General features: G+C 27.2%; 1 protein-coding gene across 6 annotated transcripts in view; it reads left to right on the top strand.

Annotated features, from left to right (window-relative positions):
- Nucleotides 1-613: 613 nt before the first annotated feature.
- Nucleotides 614-23,768, top strand: part of LOC107448983 (FAT atypical cadherin kugelei) — a 638,818-nt gene continuing 615,663 nt past the window's right edge. For 4 of the 6 annotated variants that reach the window (XM_043040626.2, XM_043040631.2, XM_071187808.1 and 1 more), the window contains exon 1: nt 614-1,000. The gene's annotated coding sequence lies outside the window, so the exon portion shown is untranslated. Of the gene's footprint in view, nt 1,001-9,054; nt 9,106-23,768 lie in introns of all 6 variants that reach the window. The other 2 variants (XM_071187807.1, XM_043040627.2) reach the window with 2 other exon arrangements.

Genomic DNA, 23,768 nt, shown 5'->3' on the forward strand with positions numbered 1-23,768 from the left:
ATGTATTGCATAGTTTGTCTTTAAAAATAAACCTTGCAATCTTTTTTTCAATTTTAATTTTTAGTCACTCTTCTCAATTAAAAATGTTTTAAGTCTGTTTTCGTCTCACTTGTTATTCAAAATTTTGAAGGAAAAGAAGTGCAATGCATTTTAAACACTCAGTATTTATCAGAAACATTTAAAAAAAGGATGATAAAAAGTTTTCAGAAAATCCATTTTTCACTCGCATCAGCTTAGTTCTTTATTTCGATCTAAATTAAATTTTTCAAAATAAATCGAAAAATATTGTTTATTTAAAATAGCAGCCAGTTTTCGTAATTGCATCCAGTTAAAATCTAGTTAGTTCTATCGACGTCATCATTTTTATAAACGTCTTGAACTAATTTCAAAGAAAGATCCTTTTTTTAATTTTTCCCTTTCTCTTTACATGAATTAATTTTCTCCAGACAAGAGAAAGAACTCAATAAATATAGTCCGTTCTTATTTTTTTTTTCTCTAACATTCTTTAAAAAACAATGCTGTTTTATATTTTCCCTCAAAGTTTAAGAGATTTAAATGATGAAATAAATAAATAATAAGCAAATAAATAAAGATAAACCGGTCGTCTTTCACCCAGTAAGCAGTGGAACCGTCCTTTTCTTCCCAGCATGCCTTGCGCCAATCTACGATCTGCCGGTTGCATTCACTAAGTCGAATCATAACAGTTGCGGTTGCGATAGGTGTTCGGGTATGTTGTGACTCCCAACTTGTGCAATCGTCTGCTATTCCGCTGTTGACCGGCGAATTTTGCTTACTTTCGCTTTTATTTTACATTTATGTTTCAAATTGGTAATTACTGATTTGAAGCATTTTTCAAATCATTAGTTTGTTTTTATGGAAAACAGACTTTAAAATTTTTGATGAAAATTTTGAACAATGTATATCTATAAGAAGAATATTAAGCATTGATCTACATACAAAACGTGAAGAGGAACTGGCGAGGATATACTCTATTCGTCAGGTGAGTTTATTCACGTGATTAAAGTAAGAAGGGGTCACTAGACTCCTGTATTCATAGCTATTGTTTTTTATTATTTACTTATTAACGAACTCGTAACTCTACTTATTTTTCACTTTCAGTTGTGTCAAATAGGTCAAAGATTTGTTGTTTGTTTTGAATCGCTGCTTTTATTTCTACCGGCTTACAACCTTTTTAACGATAAACTTTTTTTAATAAATATTTTATTTATACTATGCAGATTATTATTTTTTATATAATGCGTTAAAGATAATTAATCAAAAGAATTCTAACCGATCAAAAAAGACTTCTTATGAAATTATGAATATTATATATAGAAAGATACCATAAAAAATATTATTAAATAAATCTAAATCATCTGTTTAAAGTCGCAGATTAGAAAAAAGCAATTGGACAATTTTTTTTTAAAAAGAAGATAGCATTTTAAATTTGAATTCCATATAGTATAAAGTTAGAAAGTAATTAATGTGCATGCAAAAATTTCGGAAAAAAAAATGGTTTACAGCATCAGAATATTAACATTGTGTAAAACAGTTAACTTTTGTTGCATTTTCTGCTTAAGGTTAATAATCTGATAATTATGGGCTCTTACGCAGAATTTTATAAAAAAAAAGCATGTAATTTTTCTGCAAAAAGAGATATTAATTATTAAAAGATATTAAAAGAGATATAAAGAGAAATGTAATATAATTAGTGTTCAAAATTTAAAATTGCAAATTATCGTAGTAAAATTGTTTATTTTCAAAAGGAAGCTACGAAATTGATAATGAAAAAATATTTTAAAAATTCGACCTTTATCAAAATATTAATAACATATATGGCATTTGTTACCATTTTAAAATACAATTTCCTTAAGAAATAAAACAAATCATGATTATTTTTGGTTAAACATTTATATCAGTAATTTAGTTAGTTGAATCACACTTTTAAATAATATAAACGGCACTTAAATGCGTATATTTTCTCATTTTATGTATTTTCATGTCAGCCTCAGCGTGCCTAAAATTTTCAAAACTAAATAACATCAAAAAATAAAACAAAATTATTTAATAAGGCAGCTAAACATCGAATGCATTTTCGATCTTTGAAAATATTCAAACCGTACACCAGGAATGGATCACTACGTTAGGATTAAACCAGATGAAATAAAGGAAAGGCCTCCATTAAAGTGCTAATTGGTGATTTGAAATACAAGGACGTACGAACAGTTGTTTAGAGGCCTGTTGAAACATTTTCCATTTCCTCTTCATAACATACTGCATAGACGAAAAGATAACCAGTGTGGTGGTTTAAAATGATATTTTGAAATATTTGTTCTTAATTAATTTATTTAAGCACTTTTGTTTCAAATTTAATTCGTAGCAGAAATCTTAATTATAAATTTTAATGTATATAAATATTGATCCAGTATAAAATATTTAAAAATTGGATGGCAATGGTTTATAATTTATATGAATTTAAGGTAACTGTCATAAAATGATATATTTTTATTTAGTAACAATTTTACTTAGTATAAATATTGTTTTTGTACGAAGCATTTAAAAAAAATATATAAATAAAATGCGTTGATGTTTCTTTTAAACTGTATCGAACGTAGCTATAAGATAGTTTTAAGCAGAACTAGACTAAATGATCCAACATATATTAAACAATAAAACTAAATGATTGAAACTTTTGCATTTTTAAGTACTTCTTTCTGAGAAATAATATTTTATATTCTAGCCATCATTCTATGAAATTAAACGTACCATGCATAAAACAACAATTTTATATAATATAAATATTTTTCAATTATGAAATATATTACGACATTAACATTAAATCATCTTTATTTTTAAGTCAAATTAAAATGAACTCAACCATAATGTAGAACTGAGATATACTAAATGGCAATAAAAGGTAGAAACTTTCGAAAAAAAACTAGACTAAATGATCAAAACTTTTGCGTTTTTAAATGTTTTTTTTCTTTCCGAGAAGCAATATTTTATGTTCTTTTAGTTTTGATTATATGCAATTAAACGAAGTATATATTAAACGCCTGTTTTATAATATAAATATTATATAAGTTTATTATATAATATAAATTTTATAATATAAATATTTTTCAGTTATGAAGTATATTACGGCGTTAAAAATAAATACATGTTTATTTTTTAATTTAAATTAAAATGAATGTAACTATTAGATAGTATTGAGTTAAACTAAATGAAAATAAATAATTAAAGTTTTTTCATTTTTGATTGCTTTTCTTAGTAAGAATTATTTTATATTCTTGCGGCACTTAAATAACATAACCGATCATATTGGCTGGTAGTTACATATTTTACTTAATGGTCAGAAGCCCGTCAAAGTTGGACATACATTTAATAAATTTTGAGCCTATCATTCATTGCAATTGGTATCTAAGTTGAGCTAAGTTGAGCTGTTAATGTAGAAATTATTTTCAAAGAAAAATCTAACAACTTTCTTAGAAAGATATAACGATAAATAAACAAAGACTATCTCACGTTTAAAGCTTGTATGCTAGGGGAAAAAATAAATGACGATGACGACATGTTTATATCATATAAATAATGTTCCATATTTCTTCTTATATTAAATAAACACTTGTTAAAAAGTTTTCCTCAACCTTATAGATTTGCTTTTGTCTATAGAAGTTTATTTTTTTTGTTATTTTAACAAAATCAATCTTAAGTTGTTAATCAATTTTCAAGGCCTTCTTTCTTGTCTACGTATTTATGGAGAGGAAAAAGTAGCTTTGAATAACAACACTTTTATTAAATGTAGTTTTGTTTATTTAAACTAAATGATATTTGAATTCTTAGTTTCTTAAACTTTCCTTAACAAAAGCTTTTTTTTTCTTGTTCAACCCAATTAACTATTGAGATTTAGTGAATATAAATTTTTGTTGAAATTATTTCTTACTATACTAGAAGAAATTATTTTATCTTAAAATGAAATTATTCAAGTAATCAAACATTTATCAGATAAGAACTAAACTGAAAAAATTTTGCAATTTATAATCATATAAAGTTTATAAAAACAATCAAATCTAATTTGTCCACTTCTAGAAAATCAGATTTAAAACATGTATTTAAATATTTAGCTGAATATTGTTAACAACATTGACCAATATATCTGATTTTATTTCGCTTTATTTAAAGAATGTTTTGCCTAATTTGTGTATTATAAGGAATTAATTTGAAGGAAAATAATGATATCTGAAGAAAATTGCTGGATATTAAAAGTATATATATATTCATATTCCTTCGTTTGAGACAGGAATATATTCATATTCCTTTCGTTTGAGACAGTTAGTAAGTAAAAACAATTTAGACTGTTAAGATTTTCCAAAATAATTAGCTGATTAAAAGTTGTTGAACTTTTTTTTTACAATTAAGTTTCATATCACTACACTGAGTATGGTTAACACTATTAGAGGCAAAACTTGATTTTAAAAACTGAAAGCATAATAATAGTAAAGAAAGTATAAAATACTAATGTAAAGAAACCTATGGGTTAACAAATACGTATAATCTTTTTTATTAAAAATTCCAATATGTTTTTTAAAAAAACTAATGAATAAGAATGAAATATTCCAAAATCAAGGTTTCTTAAGTATTATAGTATTATGTTGCTAAACAGTAAAACCAATCACAATTCTGAATAAATCGAATACCTGATATATCGAATTATTATAAATTTTACTTCTACCTTTTTATTTCACCATTTATTTTACCTTTACCTTTTTATTTCACCATTTATTCACCTTTTTATTTCACCATTTATCATTCTACCATTTTATTTTATTTCATTAAATTCAATTAGCTTGAATTGAATTTTACATTTCTTTAATTTGTAATAAAGGGTAGCTTATTTTTTTAAGTGGGCAACATTATATTTTTGCTTTCTAAAATGAATAATATTCTTCATAGCCTTCTGCTTTTTTTTCAGCAACTACTTCGGAAATGTTTTTACGTTAATTTTGAAATGAATTAAGTTTATTATTTTTACCCATAAAAGTGTATTATTCTTAAGTAATTCTTATGATGATAATAACGTTGATAAATAAGATTACCCAAAATAATCAGCACAATTACGTTACTAATTAGATTTAACTTCTTTTGCATAAAATCTCTTGATTATTCCTATGGAAACGTTGGGGATTACGTAGTTTATAAATACCAATGTAATAAATGATGGAATTTATAAAAAGATTTTTTTATATATAAAAATATTTTGTATCTAATTTAACATTTAGTTACGTAAAATTTCTCTGATTGGATAAAATGATTATAATTCATTCTTGCTAATCAGGGGTACAAACGATAAAGCTCGAGTTAGTTTTCTAGCTTAACTACATAAAAAAAATATAGTGCGCTAAAGAAAAAAATGTGAACACCCGAATAATTTTTGATCTAATGATCGGTTTCTCACGTATTAGGACTCAATCTTAATTATCGGAAGACCCAATCTTAAATATGATATTTTATTTGGTCAGACGATATTTAAAGTTTCGATATCAGGTACAGAAACGTATTTTCTCTGAATAAACATACTTTTTTTTCGGTGGATTCGCATTCTTGACCCTCCAAATGTGGTGGGGGGGGGGATTGCTGCAGCCTAGGAGTGCGACTGAAAGTTTGGACCCTTTAGTGTTAATTTTATTTATTACTTAATGGCTACATGTACGCCACATCACGAGAATTTAAGCAAATTGAAGCATTTTGCATGCAATTACAAAATAAATTTTTTCAAAGATAATTAGGAAAAAAAATTGCTTGTATTATTTATTGTTATTTGTTATTATTTCATTTAATAAAAGTAAAAGAAATATTTAATTTGTAGCATTTTTAAGAATGTATTTTAAAATGGCGAAATACAAATTAATTGAATAAAGCGCAATTAATTGAATGTTTCCTGAATTACCTAATTTTAAAATTTAATTTCTCAAGAATCATGACCATAACTTGTTTGCTTAGATATTTTTGATGCTTTAAAAGCGACTGTGCATAAAATAATTTTTAATTTCCTTTCATTAAATTTACAATATTTAATAAATTTTTAAAAAATGAAATTTAGAATTTGTTTATATGTACTGCGTTCTACCTGCGGAAATAATATAAAATACCTGAATTAGAAATGTCTTTAGGTTTTAGCCAAAATGGTCTAACGGGTAAGAAATATGATTATTGTTATAGCTTCCCATTTAGGTTAGTTAAAGTTCCATTTTCGAACAATGGGAGCAAAATGTTAGAAAGCAATACGTTTTCTAAGCTATTTAAAATACTCCTTGTTTTTCTACGCAAGCTTACATATTTAATGAAAACCATAGTTAGTGATAAATTTCTAGAGTATTTTTTTTGCTGTTCTTTCATTAGGTATTTATTCATTTGAAAACTAATGATGAAGTTACTGCCTTAAAGCATTTAAAATTACCTGCAAATTCCTTTTAAATAATTAAAAATTGGATAATTTAGTTCTGCTTATTTCAACGTGTATTTGTAGTACATATTGTTATACACTTTATTTTGATCAATGTTTACTTCGTTACAAATTGTAATAGGGTAGTTTTGTCAACTTAAGTATTATTTTAAAATTTTTGTGTGTATGTACGGCGAGCACGAATAATTTATAAAAATATGATAATAAAGAATAATAATAAAATATAGTAATAAAATATGATAATAATATATAATAATGAAATATTATAAGATGTATGATATTAAGTGACAATAAATCTTAATAAACTAAACACTTCGTTTTATTACCAAGTATTTGAGTGTGAGTTGTTCAAATTAAACATTCTTTTAAATATGCACGGGGTTTACAAATAATAGTTTTTAAAAAATATGAAAATTTCTATTGAATCCTTAGAATCTGATTTTTTTCTAACTTTTAATCGCGTGAAAAATATAGCTGATAAAAAAAATCAGTATTTACTATCGAACTCTAAGCAGTTTCTAAAGAGCAATAGAGATTAATTCCTAGTTGCGATGATGCCAAAAAAAAATTTAAAAATCGTTATTGGCACCCTACATTTCAGAAAAATTTAACTTATCTGTAAAAGGCTGTTATGTTTCTCGCCATTCAAAAACATGTTGGCCCCTAAATATTGATCGTGGTTCCTCAAAATGTTTATATTTTTGTAGACCCTGCTCTAGAGTAATATCCAGTCTATCGAAGTCACCATAATTGATTAGTTAAACTTTAATATCCACAAAACTGCTGTTAATTAATGTAAAACTATATTAACAATTAATGCGTCAGTATTAAAAAATTATGTTCTCACACAGAAGGTACCTAAATATTACTAGCCAAACATACTGAGTTTTGTATATAAATACTTATAAGCATAGGATAATTTTCTATTCCACAAAACGTCTAACATTTGACCTTTAGTCTATTATTTTTAAATTAATTTCTATGAAAAAGAGAAACTTCGGGATGAATTATTATTTTAAATAGAAGCTTTCTTGCATCTTTCCAGCTTTTTCAAATGTCAGAAAATGTTCTTTCAACAATTAAATAACTATTACCATTTCTAATTTTTTTTAAATGTCAGAAAATGTACTTTAAGCAAATAAATAACTATTACTTAGTTTTATTAAGTTTGAATGAAGTTCTACAATTCAGGTCACAATTTGTAAACAAGTAATATCCTCAAAATGCGGATGGATAAAATAGCAATAAAACGAAATTAAAGCCCCGTTTCTGCATCATGATACCGGGGGATTTTATAAAAGAAATGGATTTATAAATACTATATTCGATTAATATTTTGGCTAGTTTTGCATATTTTGTCCTGTCACATCTGTAATTAATATTATAAATGATATTAAATCGAAAGAGCTATTCAAAGCCGAAAAAAAAAACACTTTTCCTGTTTAGATATTGCCAAAAATATTTTTTTTTAAATATAAATACTTGATAGCGTAGGATAATTTTTTATTCCAGACAAAGTCTAACTTTGGAATTTTTAGTCTATTTTTTTTAAAAACTAATTTCAATGTAGAGGAGAAATTTCAATATGAATAAGTATTCCAAAATGAAGCTTTCTTACATCACGATATCAGAAAAATGTACTTTCATCCAATAAAAAACTATCACTTAGTTTTATTACGTTTAAACGAAGTTCTACAATTCAGGTCAAAGTTTGTAAACAAGCAATATCCTCAAAATGCGGATGGAGAAAATAGCACTTAAACAAAAATAAATCAGCTTTTTGGCATCATGATATCAGACGATCTCTTGAAAGAAATGATTTATGAATACCATATTCGATTAATATTTTGGCTGAAAATTTTTATTCTTCGTCCAGCTTTGCATATTTTGTCCTGTCACATCTGTAATGAATATTATAAATGATATTAAATCGAAAGAACTGTTCAAAACAGAAAAAAAAATGCTTTTTCTAACTGGAAGGTTTATACATAGATAAAAAAAAATATTTTTATTCTTGAGATCTGGTGAGTAAAAGAGAAACTAATTATTCTAAATGCTTTTTTCAAAGGTTCGATGTTACACAATGATTACTTTACTATGCAAATTTACCTTTTTTCTCTGTGAGTCTTATTATCCCTGTTCTTTTTCCATTTGGTGAGATTTCATACGGTTTCAGTTTCTGTTTTCTTTTGTTTGGGCGAGTTTGGCAGCTAAATGACGGAAGAGCATTTGATGAAATAGCGGTGTGCTTTGTTTTCGTCAGAAAGTAGGCGCCCATAGTTGAGGTAATACTTATTTATGCATTCTCATCTTTTTCCTAATCACATGTAGAGGATCGATATTATATTGATTGCTTCCGGATTTAGAAGCTAAGTAGCATTGTTCTTGGTAAAAATTTCCTTTACCTGAAAAGAAATAATAAAACAAAGAACTTTTTTTTTAAAATGCAGACATTTTTTTATAAATATTTTCATCGTTAAAAATACTTGCTAAGGCATTTTTTTATGAATATCAGAGTCACGTTTACTTTATTCATTTTCGTATTGTTTTTTTTTCTTTAATTTTGATTCGAAATATTTTTTATTTTTAAGCTGCTGAAATTTATATCAAGGTAGTACAAATGATGTTATTAGATTAATTAAGTAAGTAACCTTGATTGCTTTTCTTCTTAAAAAAATGGTATAATTCAGCTACTTTTATTTTTTTAATCAAACATATATTTTACTTTTAAAATTCAAAAAAAAAAAGTAACAAACTGCATATATAAACTATCACATTTAGGATGTAAATAGCACTGTTTTTTTAAATTTCTTTCAGGAAAAGTCTTTTTCTGGAGACATTGATTATAGTTTTAAATTGTTTACAGTTTTCTCATTAAAAATACTTTTCATTTAATTTTTCACCAATAATTTTTTTTTCTTGTCTATGACAAGATAGTTTTATCATTTTTAATTTTTGCGTGTGTTTTTTTTAATATGTTTTCTCTTTTATTATAATAATAAAAAGATACATGGGAACCAGACTTGATTATGTATTTTCTCGCTTGTCAGGTAATTGCTCTAGTAGTCTAGTCTGTGCTAATTACGGTTATGCACAATATTCCTCAGTTATGCAATGAGTAGGTACAATTTTGTTTTGGATATATATCTTGCTGTCTATCTTAAAAACTGGTATTATACGCAGCAAGATGTAATACTTGAAATAAGTTGTGGATGAGACTTCTTCCGTCAAAATGGTGTTCAAGGTTAAGGTCGTTTATGACGCCGTTTCACTATAACCAAGATTCTTGTCCGTTTTTGCAATAAAAATCAAAAGAAAGAGCGTTTAAAATATGAAAATCATTGGTCATAGATTGATATTTTTGATTCGAAATGTTCCAAATATTTAACAAAATTCACTACATGTAATTCAAATTTTAAATGTTTGTTTGGTCTTGTGTCAACTAATATTCTTACGTTGCAACTCTGTTACGTTGCAGTTATTAATAGTTGTTGTAAAATTAATTGCGTCACAAATTTTTTTACCCTAGAAACAGACACTTGACCAATAGTTTTATAGTAAAAATGGATTCTTAATAAAATATTATATCTAAAAAATTGGCCCTTCAAAATATTTTTCATTTTAAAAATGAACTCTTCATATAATTCGTTTTTTTGGAAAGCTGACTCAATGGTGCATTTAATTCTTTATTAAAAAACTACAGCATCATGAAAGAATTGGCTTTTGTGCTTTTTTTTTCGCAAAAACAACTGCACTTTGTTTTCACATAGTCATAAGCATATTATCCTGACAGACAAACCTTGATTCTACGGTAATTTTACGTTTATTTTTGACAAATTCACCAAACTGGGACCTTTTACAAAAATCTGTATAGACCACTGGTTTTTGTTATTTTTCACAAAACAGAACTCTATTTTAACAAATTTACAAAATTATGAGATATTTTTAACCTATTTTTTTTTCAAAATTTTTACATTAAAGGACCTTTCTCAAAAAGTCTGGAATAAATCCTGCGACGTCTAGAATAATGTTTAAGTCGTTTTCTAACATATGCATATGTGGCATAATCCTAAGCGGTCCTAAAATATTTCCAAACTATTTCCCACAAGGTATAATTATAATATAGACTCAAAATTGTAATATAGACTCAAAACAATTCCCCGATATGCACTCTGTGCAGTTCTGGAGAGGTCATGAACTCGGCACATCCACTCCACTGTCCTGCTCAGGCCAAGACTTTTCTCGTCGAGCGTTGTTGGGAGGCTAGAGATATGTTAGATTAATGAACTATGTTTCAGTTTTTTGTTGTACTCTGTATTCTTTCTTTTTATTGTTTTCTGCTGTAACTACTCATAATCTGCCATAAGAAATAAATAAAAAATAATTATAATATTCAGGGATCTGTTTAGAAGAAATTTGTGTCCGTTAACGCACCCTTCACAAAACATATTTTCATGAAAACGGACCCTTCACAAAATATCTTTTCATGAAAACGGACCCTTCACAAAATATTTTAATTTAAAACGAACCCTTCACAAAATATTTTAACTTAAAACGGACCCTTCACAAAATATTTTAACTTAAAAACGGACCCTTCACAAAATAATTTATCTTTTAATCGGACCCTTCACAAATTTGTTTATCTTCATTATTGTTTTGTTAATCGAATAAACCCTTCCCAGGGGAAAAAAAGAAAGACTGGTGTAAACGAACTAAGTTTTGTCTTCGGCAGGCGCTTCTTCCATTATTCGTCCGAAATGAATATTCTGTGTTGAGCAACTATATGCTAAATACCAAATATTTGTATGCTGCATCTCTTATTTAGTAGCAGCAATTGCTGTTTATTTTTGAAAATTTAATTTTTTTAATTATAATTTTACAGTGTTGAGCATAATCTTGTATCTATTTACAATTTAAAAACTCATTGAAATTTATTTTTTGCAATAACAGGACCCTATTTGCACAAATTCACAAAAGCGGACCCTGGTTGAAAGAATGTGACTTAACGTTTATTTAATATTCACAAATTACGCGTAATTTTTTCACAATTTTACAAAAACGGACCTTTCACAAAAGGTCTGGACAGACCCCTGATATTGATTATTTTATTAATAATTATTTTTGAATAAATTGTAGAAATGACAACAAAAAGATTGAGAAAATATAAAATGAACTATTTTTACTGTAACATATACGACATTGGAACCAATAAGTAAAATTTCTGTGCTTATATGGCAAAGATAACGCGCACTACTGCCTTTTCTTAAGAGATAACACTCTTTTAAGACCATACATAAATCATTTCGATCGTAATGAGTGGCGTCAGAGAATTCTTATCCGTCCGTTCCACCGTGACTTTTTTTCTAAATCAAAATATCCGTCGCTGTTTCCTAAACAAATTTTTAAAGGTAAAACTTAGTAAAAATAATAAATAAATTACATTTTACTTTTTCTGACGTCACGGATCAAAAGCTTAAAAATATACACCAACATGGCATAAATTGTTTGAATTGTGTGATCAGATCCCATTGTATTTTTCTTCGAATACCTAATCCGTGTTTTCCTCAGTTTATTTTGTTTATTTTTCTCGCGTGTGTATATTTGTGCTGGTGTCGATTTCCATTCCATTAAATATGATGAAATATCAGGGATTCGTGTCAAACCGTTCCGTTAAGAAAACGTTTCAGGTGACGTTAGGAGCTTCGGTCTTATTTTACGAATTTTACTTGAGCTGACATATAAAAAACTCAAATGTTTTTTCGTTCACCTCTGTGTCAATATTTTGAAAGCAAAATCCAAGGAAATTTAAAAACATACATATAAAAATATGATAATTTGTTCGTAGCTGGTTTTGTAGCAGAAAGTTATAAAAAAAATTTATTTGTACGTTTAATACTATTTTAAATATGTAGAAAAAAAATTATCATTTTTTTTCTTCTTAAAATTTTGTTTAAATTAAAATGGTTGCTCTAATTTTAAATTTATTAACTGAATGTTATAATAATTATATAAGTCATTTGGATGCAAAACATCATGTTTTTTATTCCTAAAATCAATATGAACACACTCTTATTTTAATCACTTGTACCCAGGACAACCGGGACTTGAATCTCGGTAGAAAATTAAAGCATATTATTGAATAGATTAATGAAGTACGTGTTGAACTTTGATAGTTGGAATGATATTTCTAATTTGAATCTGTATGTCTTTTACAGTGTCGTCTAGCATTTGATACAAGTTAGAATAGTTCTCTAGCATTTGATACAAATTAGAATAGTTCTCTAGCATTTGATTGATACAGATTAGAATATAGGTATAGATAATACATCAATATTTGTAACCTATATAGCCATTAAATCTGTCTTGGAAATATACGAAATATTTTTGCAGCGTTTTTGACGCATTTTTGAGTTTAGAAAAGTAAATAAGGGGAATTAATGTGTTACCTCTCTTTAATTTCAACACCATTCTGATTTTCCAGATGCATCAAAAAATATCTAAATTCAAAAACTCTGGTATGAATATCTTTTATTTTATAACAGGCGCTTAACGACCAACACAATTATTTACGACGATCAATGTCTTACTCCATAGCCTTGTAATCCTGGATCAAGCATTGGGGAAAACTTGCCTTCGTGGAGCTTTTTTTGATGAAACTAACCTGCATTTGTGTTACATAGAGTGGAAAACCACGAAAACCTTCCTCGGTTAGTCCGGCGGCAAAAGGATTCTAACCCATCATCTGTCTGTCTACCACTGAGGATATTTTCCGTCAGCAATGTGGTCGATATACGCTGGAGCAGAATTCGTATCAACCAGATAGCGTTGGGGTTCGAACCTGTGTTCACCTCATTGGGAGGCTAATCCTCTATCACTTGAGCCTCCAGGCTCCGTAATATAAATATGGTCTTAATCAATTTATCTAGCATATTCAACAGATTTTTTTTAAATCTTCTTTTCATTAGGTGACTACTTTTAAAAGCTACTTATTTTGTTTAGTTTGTCCAAAATTTTTGATCCAATGTAATTCAAACTAAATTATCACCTTACACGATGATTCAAGATCGTTGTATTAATATGTTTGATGCACCTGTTAAAATAATCCCAAGGTAGCTACACTCTGGGACGACGAAACTATGTATTTAGGTCCCAAATGCATTTTTGCAAGATGTGATGCTGTGATTGATAAATTTTCGCTTTTAGACAAATTTAGACAGAGAAATTTTCACTCATTTTTATTTGCTACAATTGTTTTAGAAACGTATAGAATCTAATTAACTGACAATAGCTACCTGAATATTAAATTGAAGTATAAAAATTGCTTTGATAAAAAAATGGAGGTGTATATAATTAATGCGTGGCAATACAGATATTCTCCAAAACTGGTCAAATGTGCGTTTCGTATTCGGGGTTAAATAAAAAGATTTTTTGGGACATAGAGAAACACATTTGTGTTTTTTGTTTTGGTTAACTTTTAAATTGTAGTTTTAACTATGAGTATTCTGGGGTCTTTTATGCTGCGTTATACGAAGTGTGATATGAAAAGTGTTTTTAAGACTAGAAAAATTGCCTAGAGTATTGCAGAAAGACTAGAAAAGTTACTTCGAGAAGCAGAAAAGAGTATTACAGCAATAACAATATTTTAAATACAAATGAAGGTAATAGTTTATATTTATTTTTCTTTTATATATTTTTAAAAACAATATATTTCGTTAAATCTTTATTTAATGGATTTTTTCGGGCATTTTAATAATTTTTTGTTGCAAAATTTGCTCAGTGAAACGAGGTAATATGAAAAAAAAGAAGAGTGTTTGAAAAGATAAAATAATTTTTTTTTTAATATTTGCTCATAATTGCTGATTTTAATAATTACTTCCTTTTTGCATAAGATTATCTGCAAAATAATGGCATTCGAAAAAAAAACGCAAAAAAAAACAAGTATTTTCACCATTAAAACTGTTTTCTCTCCCTTACTATGGTTATAGTTAGAAATAGAAGAAATATAGTTTAAAAAAAATGAAACGTAGGGAAGGGATAAAAGAAAGCATTCTTTTGTTTAAAAAAAAAGGTGAAAAAATATGACTAAAAAATTCATTTTCTTCCAGAAACAGCAAAGATCATCGAAAGATTAAAAAAAAAATATTTTCTTAAAAGAAGCCCGCTGACATTTTGCTGAATGCCATTCAATAAAAGGTGAAGGAAATAAAAAGAATAATAATAAAATAATCTATGTGGAAACTAACGGCGCGACTATCCGCGCCTTACTGCCCCACAAATATCCCTACCTGCAGGGGAAAAACAAGAAACACTTTTCCCTCTTTAATCCTATCAAAGCAGTCTCGGCAGACAGGTGATGACCTCGTATTAAGTCTCGTGTACTACGTAACGTACGTTACGACGGAGAATTTAATCTGAAATCAAGGGTATAGTTTTGTTGGCTTCTAAAGAACACACCATACATTACGGGGCGAATTTTAACTGCAAAATGGGTCTCGGAAGTGCCGTTTATATCTACGAGATTTATTTATTTGCTTGTTTAAAAAAATAAAAATAAAATGAAATAAAATATTTTTGAATTAAATCGCACATTTTGAGAAAGAACTTGTTCAATATATTTTAAATAGTTTTTGAGTATATTTCTCTGCGAAAAAAAAAATAAATCTAAAATCTGTATTTAGCAAAAATATTTAAAAATAAAATATAAAAAAATGAATACCTTTTATTATCATTATTTATTAATAATTACACTTTATTAAAATATAAGGGAATTAAAATGATATTCTATGAATAAAAAAGGAATCATCAGTTGCAAACGTACTAATTGTGGTTTTTCGTTAATCTAAACGTAATTTGTTTAAAAAACAAGCATACTACTATTTTTTTTAACTATATGGATAAAAAAAATAGTAGTATGTTTATTTTTTAAACGAATTATGTATTAGATCAACTATTTTTTTTATCCATATAGTTAAAAAAAAACTATTTAATGACAAATTAACCGAAAAAAAAAATTTATTCCTTAACATTATATATTTATATTCAGAGTGTTCCGTAATCACTGCCCTTAATATATAACTGTTGAATCCTCGTAAAAATGAAATTATCTAAGCGGGGAAAGGCAATAATGATGTCGAATTCTAGCGAATGACAACTGTGGGAAACCTGTTTGATTGTCGGGGGAAACAGGAGTTGAAAAGGTGATTATTAAAAACAACTTCAAGTTTATCAAACAGTAAAACATGTTTTTATTTGCTCTTTCTTGTGTGAATATTAATATTTTGCTCTTAATGCGTTACTTTTTTAGTTCAATTTTAACAAAAATTTTAAAAATGTATATTAAGGGTGGTCATTACGGAATACTCTTAATATTTCTATAATTTTCACACGTATAATTATTTTATAAATAAGATAAGTTTGTTTTTTTTATTTAATTTTTCGTTTATAATTCTTTGAATTATATTTATTATTATAACGTTTCATAATTTCTCAAAAATTTTATTATAAATAATTGCCATCTTGCGGATTCTGTTTGTGCTTATGCTAAATTGATATATATTTTAAATTCTCGGTAAATTTAATTTGTTGTTATTCTTTAGAACATTACACTATCATTTTTTCATCCTTTTAATAAAAAATTTTTTCCGACAACAAAATGACCTCAAGCGTTGTTTTATGTAAAACAAATCTTTCTTCAGTAGATTATAATCTTAAATGACCTGCTATAATCTGTTATTTTTATTACTTTTGATTTCATCTTCATATCGCGTTTTTCGCTTTCATGAAACAAAACTTAAGCCTGAAAAAGTTTCTGATTTATTCGAAGTTTAAACGTAATCTTCTTTTTCTTATTACTGATTAATCAAGTAATTTAAAGTTGAGTAGTATTTTATTTATTTATTTTGCAATGATTGCTATCCTTGAAATATTTTGATATTTACAATCCCTGAAATCATTAATTTTGGGAATTTTAATTTTTTCTTATTTTACTATCGGTACACATCGGATTTGTAATTTGAAGGTTTTGAATCCCTAACGTTTTTGCTACTTTATCAAGGTTTAACCTCTTAGACTTGTAATTTTTTACCAGTTCCGAAAGGCAGGAAAAATTCTGGATCCGATAACGGGACAGTTTTTTGAGTACAACGAACTGGGATTGCATTATACGGAAAAATCAGAAGAAAAAAAAAACTTAGCATGGTTTGCTTGAAGATAAGTTGACAAGCTTTTAATGTGCAGTGCGCAAGAAACAAAAAGAACCACCCTGAATAACTCTTGATTTAATGATTGAATCTTCACGTTCTTGGAACCAATCTTAAGGTTCGAGGAGGTGTTCTGAAATATGCTAATTAATTAGTGCAAACGATATGAAAAGAAAACGACACAAAAACGTACTTTCTCTGAATACCTTTGTTTCGACTGATTTAGATTTCTGACCCCCAAAATATAGTGGGCAGCCTCACTTTGAGAAATATGGTCTCAATAGTTTGGTTAGGAGAGAGGTCAAAAGTTGGACTTCTTAATGTTAATTTTATTTTTTACGTATTTTGCCATATCGCGAGAACTTTAATTGAAAATTTTTTGCACACAATTATAAAAATCGCTTATTCAAACATAATTCCATGCGAAAAATATCTTATAGTAATTATTTATACTATTTTATTATTTTATTTAATAATAGACGAAAATGTTTTCATTTTACGAATTGTACTTCGTAGCACTTAAAATAAGCTTTCTATTGTCTTATAACTAATTGATAGATTAAACGTAAACTAATACCTATTTAGGTTAAATCAACTAACGTGATTGTTATATAAATGTTTGCTATAATAAGCCCACTTCAACTTCCACCGTAGCTAATAAATCCTTTAAATACTAGAATATGATTAGCTTCAAACGGGAATCGATTTAACTAACTCAACTGAAGGATAGAAAATTCGAAATATAGTTTCATTATTCATGCTGCATGATTGTAAAAGAAGCATCAAAAATTGTTCTGCCAAATATCCTATTTTATCGAAAGAGAGAGATAATTATCATATTCAGGTTTGAAACAGTACATGACAACAATGGGCTTCTGGTGTTTTAACTTCTGGCGCTTTGTTGTCAAAAATGCCAAGTGCAATTGGCTTTCTCTGAATTTCCGGAAGCCTGACTTTGATACCTAACGGGGATTATGCACCATATTAATCATTGTGACATATTCAGGCGCTTCCAGATTTTATCCTATGTTCATCACTTGATATAGGTAAAATTTTAAAATTTGGTACGTCGTATAAGATATTTGTATTAGGTTAGTTAGAGATGAAAGGATGGATAGTATGCATTTTCTTTGTTTTTTAGAACTGGCAGTTTTCTATTTATCAAAAAAATTTACGTTTGTATTTGTATAAAATATATTTCTTAGTTATTTTGATGTTACCAGTATTTGGGTGCATCATCCGTAAAATCCATTTTTATCGGGAAATATTATACCGTAATTTTTATAGTAATATTTATTTAATTAGAGTGATTCAGTGACTTTACGTTAATTATTATTGCAAAAGTTACAGTATATTAGTCTTTTTCCGTATCATGTTCCAATAATAATGTATTTTTTGATAACAAGGGTGAGTTTGGTTGGACAAAGGGTTTTGATAACACCGTGAGTGTCGGTACTTTTTACTGTGATTTGATCCCGAATTTTTTGCAGTGTAAATATAAGATTAATTCTACTTTTTTAATGTTAATACTTATAATGTTACTTTTATATGCCACAGTGTTTTACCTTAGAAATTCAACCTAATCAGAATTTGACGTGAGTGCTTATCAAATACTGATATTATTCTCAAATCTCTGCATTTTAACCCTTGACGGGCTTAAGCCGACATGACACTTTCATTTACTTTGTCCAATGCTGTGTATATAGGAACTAAGTATTTTGTATCATTCTAATAATTGTCGAATTCACTAATAATTTAATGACATATAAACATACATTGATAATTAATATTATTAATTAGTATAGTTATACTAGGTAGGAAGTAAACTTAATATACTTCCGGATCGTTAAATATTAAAAATCATCTACCTAGAAAGAATCTTTTTTCCATTTAAAATATGACACACTTAGAACAAAATGCAATTGGTATTTCTTTTATAAAAAAATTGTTAATTTAAAATGATTCAACTAAAATTTATTATTCAAATCCATTTATGTCATAATTTAAATTTATTGATATCTTGCTTAAAGTTTTCAATATTTTAAGCAGAGGAACTTAAAAAAAATTAATATTACATCCACATTTTTTTGTTTATAAAATTACACAGATTATAAGAAATCGAGTTATAAGTAGAAGAAAAATGATTTTTATTGCTAAAACATACCCGAATCTTAATTTTTGTTACCTTCTTTTTCTTTTTTACGAGGCATAGCAAATGATTCATCAGTAAAAGAACATTATGGATACCCTAAGATTGATTTTAGCTTCTTATGAAGTTCTTGAATAACTTCTACATGGCAAACACTTTTTCCCCTGGGGGAACATTAATTTTCTTCTCCATGGAATGTTTTTTTAAGGTCAACCAAACGGGTACTTTCCATAATTCATACATCTTGTCTGCTGATGAAAAGTAACATCGAGCTACTGTAAATTTTCATAATGATATGAGAGGTGCAAAAAATGCCGTTACTTTAATTCCTAATGGATTTTATTTTACCACTATTTAATTTGGATCGCCCCGGTCGAATTAGAATTAACAAAGTTGTGGATAATTCTTTCTTACTATCGACCTTGCTTCCTCTAATGTTTATTTAACCTTTAGCAAATTTAAATTATAAAATTTATTTTTATTTCCCTGCGAGTAAGGTTAAAGTTGGGATTTCAAGCAGTGGTTTTTTTTAAATAAGAGGAAATTTTTTATTTCCGTCTCAGCGAATGAATTACTGGCATGAAAATAAGTATATAGTGTGATGCTTTATGTTATGAAATATATTATTTTTATGCATCTCACTGTGTATGTTTAAATAATCAGAGTTAATGTTTAAATAATAAATTTTTTTTTTCATAACTTGATGTAGGTCTTTGAGAAAAAAAATATACTTTTATCTCGTAATTTATTTTTTAAATTACTGATAATTATAAACATTAATTAAAACATTATATTAAAACAATTATTAAAGCATTATATTAAAACAACAAATATTTACAAATAGTTTAAGTTTCCCACCAGTTTGAATCCCCGACCACTTTGTTAATAAATAAAATAAAAAATCAAATCAACACCCTTTTACAAAAAAATAAATAGATAAAATGTTTTCCCCATTTTAATTCATTTAGTATATTTTTGTTATGATACACTTGTATAATGATGCATTTAAGTTCTTGAAAATGTGTTTGATGACCAATGTAGATTTATATGAAGCGTTTTTTATTCGTTTAACAATTCAGCATTTAAAATTAAATTCGTAACTAAGCATTGTTTTTCTTAATTAACTTATACATGCATACATATTTCTTTTCCCTCCGAATTTGAGCATAGGGCTTCTATCATAGCTCGCCATCTCACTCCATTTGTGGCCAAATATTTCGCCTCTTTCCATGCTATCGTTTTCTATTCACTTATATTCGTGTTGCGACAAGTGTTTATAGGTCTTCCTCTTTTTCTATTACCGTGTGGGTTCCAATGAAAAAATGTTTCACTTTATATTTCTAAGGCTTACGTAAATACATAGAACGTGACAAATCCATTTCATATAAGTTTTTTTTAAATTTCCTGTGTAATTGGTGTCTGCTTTGCTTTTCTAAGGATTTCTGTGTTACAAATTCGTGAAACAAAACTACTTGATACAGAAGGTTCTTCTTAAACTGCTGTTAATAAATACTTGAATTTTTCTTCATGTTTTTTTTATTGCAGTACTATGTCTGAGATGTATAGAGTTGGACAGATTTAACATTAGTATTGAAAATTCTCATTTTTGTTTAATTTGTTATGTTTTTGTTCTTACAGAATTTACTGAGCATAGCGTAACTGCTAAAAATTAACTGCTTCCGTTTAAATACGTAAGCGCAACTGCTTCCGTTTTTATTTAATCTTCATTAAATCCTCCTTTGTTGTTAAATATACTTCAAAGATACGTAAAACTGTTTACCTCCTCTAGTTTGGTATTTTCCAAGAATATGTCATTTTATTGTTTAGGATTAATTTTCAAAATTTTAGTTTTATTTTGCTCTATAAAGAGCCCATTATCTTTGCCTCTATGTATAAAACGTTTATGTTTTCTCAATTAAGCAATCCAGTGCAATATATTACAATTAATAAACGTAACAATTATGTAAATTGACTCTTATAATTTCGAGTTCGGTAAGTTACAAAACTGTTATTGTGTTGATATGAAAGAACGACAAAATTTAAAACTTCCAATTAAAAATATTTAATTTATTATAGAATACCAATGAATTTTCCAATAAATGTAGTTATCATTTTAATCAAAGTTGTATTCAATTATAAATTATTAGAACTTTTGAATTCGCGAAATCTTATAAATGTTTATTTATCCTATTATTATAGTTCGCTCAAATATCGTTAATTATGCATCGATTTAAGATTAACTTATCAAATTTGCTAGGCATTTCCTTAAGTTTAAAAGTTTTGATTAATGTCCTTACCGATCGTTATTTTAAAGGTTCGTTAGTTTTATTGATTTATTTATTTTGTATTAAAGTACATAATAAATCTTATCAATGTAAAAAGCTTTGCTTGCAAAAGTTTTCTTTTTGATCAAAGAATATGTATTTTAAAAGGGAAAATAGTGCAAATAAATTTCATAGAATCTTTTGTTTACCTCTTTTAAACTGATTGTGAATCAAACATTTTTTGGAAATTTTTATATTTCGAAAAGTATTCAATATACAGTTATAAAGTTATAAAATTTATAGTTATAAAGTTATATTGATATAAAGTATTTACATATAATAATATATATACTAATTATACTTAATTTTAGATTTTGACATTCATTTCGGTATGACTTTCATAAAACTACATAATTTAAAGGACGTTAGCATGCTATACGATTCAATTAAAAATTTTTTTTATGATAAATAAATTGGTTAAGTATAAAAAAATAATTTGTGAGAATTAATAAGCTTTTTTTGTTAGAGCAATTCGTTCAAAAAATATATCGAATTACGTAATAAATTTACTAATAAAGAATAAAAAAATAGTAAATAAATATATTTAATTAAGGAGTCCAATTGTTTGTGGGGAAATCAATTAACTATAAGGTCCAAGCATTATAACTATAAGGCCCATGCATATTTACAATAAGGTCCACCGACACAGAACCTTCAGTGTTGGACCGGAGTTGTACCCTCGGTGGTGGTGGCTTGAAGTCTACCTAGATTTTATTGGGTACTAATTTGTCCGGGCAGTAAAGGCGGCCTGAGCGTAATGCTGGGCCATAATTCCCCATTAGGCAGTTGGTTTCGAAATTTAGGAATAATAAACACCATTTCCCTTTTACTCGACAACTGGCTGCGGTGGGAGTGCTTTATTTATTTATTTATTTTAAAAATTCTTAAAAAGCTCGTTTTTGTGCCTGATTTCGTAACTTATATTATCGTCTGCTCTAATTCGCTATAGCTTAGGCTGTGATCATAAAGACTGCATATTAGTACGTAAAGATAAAATTATTTTGTCTAGTTTTAATCACGGGATAACATGCATTTTTTAATTTTGTGCGCAGTACAATCATATCAACGAGAATGTACAGTGCACAAAAATAAATAAGTAAATAAATAAATGAAATAAAAAAATTAAAAATAAATAAATAAAAATAAATGAAATAAATAAAAAAACTGAAAAATAAATAAATAAAATAAATAAAATGAATAAAATAAAATAAAGATAAATAAATAACAATAATCTAAATAAAAATAAATGAAATAAAATAAATAAACGCACTACTCTGAATAACATTTTGATCAAATGATTGGATCTTTACTTTTAAGGACTCAATCTTAATGGTATACGGGGAGGGGGTCCTCAAATATGCTAATTAATTAGTGCAGATGATATTTTAAGTTACGAAATAGGACAGAAACACCAGTTATGTTTAAATAAATTTACTTTTTTACGACGAATTCTGACCAGCAAAATATGGGGGGTAGCCGCAATCTGGGAACTATGGTTCACATAGTTTGATCAGGAGAGTGTTCCAAAATGTGGAATTTAAATTTAAATTTTATTTTTTGAGTATTTCGCCATGTTCCGAGAACTATTTAAGCTAATTAAAATATTTTTGGACACTATTATAAAAATCGTTTATTAATAATTCCACGTCGTTTATTAATAATTTCAATAAAAAATAATTCCACGCAAAAAATAACTTTTAATACATATTTATTTTTGTTAATAGTCAAAAAAAATTTAATCGTTGCACATAAAATTTTTACATCATTTTCAAGAATGTAATTTTACACGGAAAAATATAAAATTTAAGCGAAATCAGTTGAATAGCTCCTGAGAAATCGAATTTTAAAATATGACCTTTTTTAAAATTTCATTTCTTCGAAAATTAAAATTTAATACGATTCAATGAAAAATAATTTAAATTTATATATAAGATTTACGAATCTAAAAATCTGACTCTATGCTTTCATTAATCTAGTTTCTGATAATAAAAAGAACCAATTACTATTTTTTTTAAAGGAAAAAAGTACACCCAATAATTCTTGACAATATCGTAACAAAGCTATAAAGAACAAGCAAACAGAAACAAATCTACGAAAATCATCTTGTAACATTACTAACTAGCTAAATGCATATTTAATTACCGAATTATTCTTATTCAATCTGACAACATGAATAGCAATAGTTCTGGACGCATTCCTACACGTACGAGTTTACTAGAGGATAGATGCAAGCACATTTGCATTTACTTAGTTATGTAAATATATGGACACACTCGCTGTGCAAACTCTTATAAAAAGAATATATTCAAGTGCAAAGGTCAAATCTTCTACACCAGGCGTTTTCAGGGTGGGCCTAAGTCTTCGGAGTCACACAAAAGAATTCTTTGACTGCAAATAGAAATATTAGTATTTCCCTTGAAAGTTCGTGTTCGTTAGCACTTAAACACACCATTTATATTCCTAACGGGTGTAATGCAGGGCAATAACTTAGTTAAAACACACAATACGCGCGTGTTTTAGTTGTTAAAAAGAAGAGTTAAATGCTTTTCGGAAGAAAAAAAAAATCCTGCCGAGATTTAAAGCAGTCTGGGGAATTTATTGGAATTTTGTTTAAAAAAAAAACAACTGAAAGA

The sequence above is a fragment of the Parasteatoda tepidariorum genome, chromosome X1, assembly GCF_043381705.1.
Source record: "Parasteatoda tepidariorum isolate YZ-2023 chromosome X1, CAS_Ptep_4.0, whole genome shotgun sequence".
In the NCBI taxonomy this organism is placed as follows: Eukaryota; Metazoa; Arthropoda; class Arachnida; order Araneae; family Theridiidae; genus Parasteatoda; species Parasteatoda tepidariorum.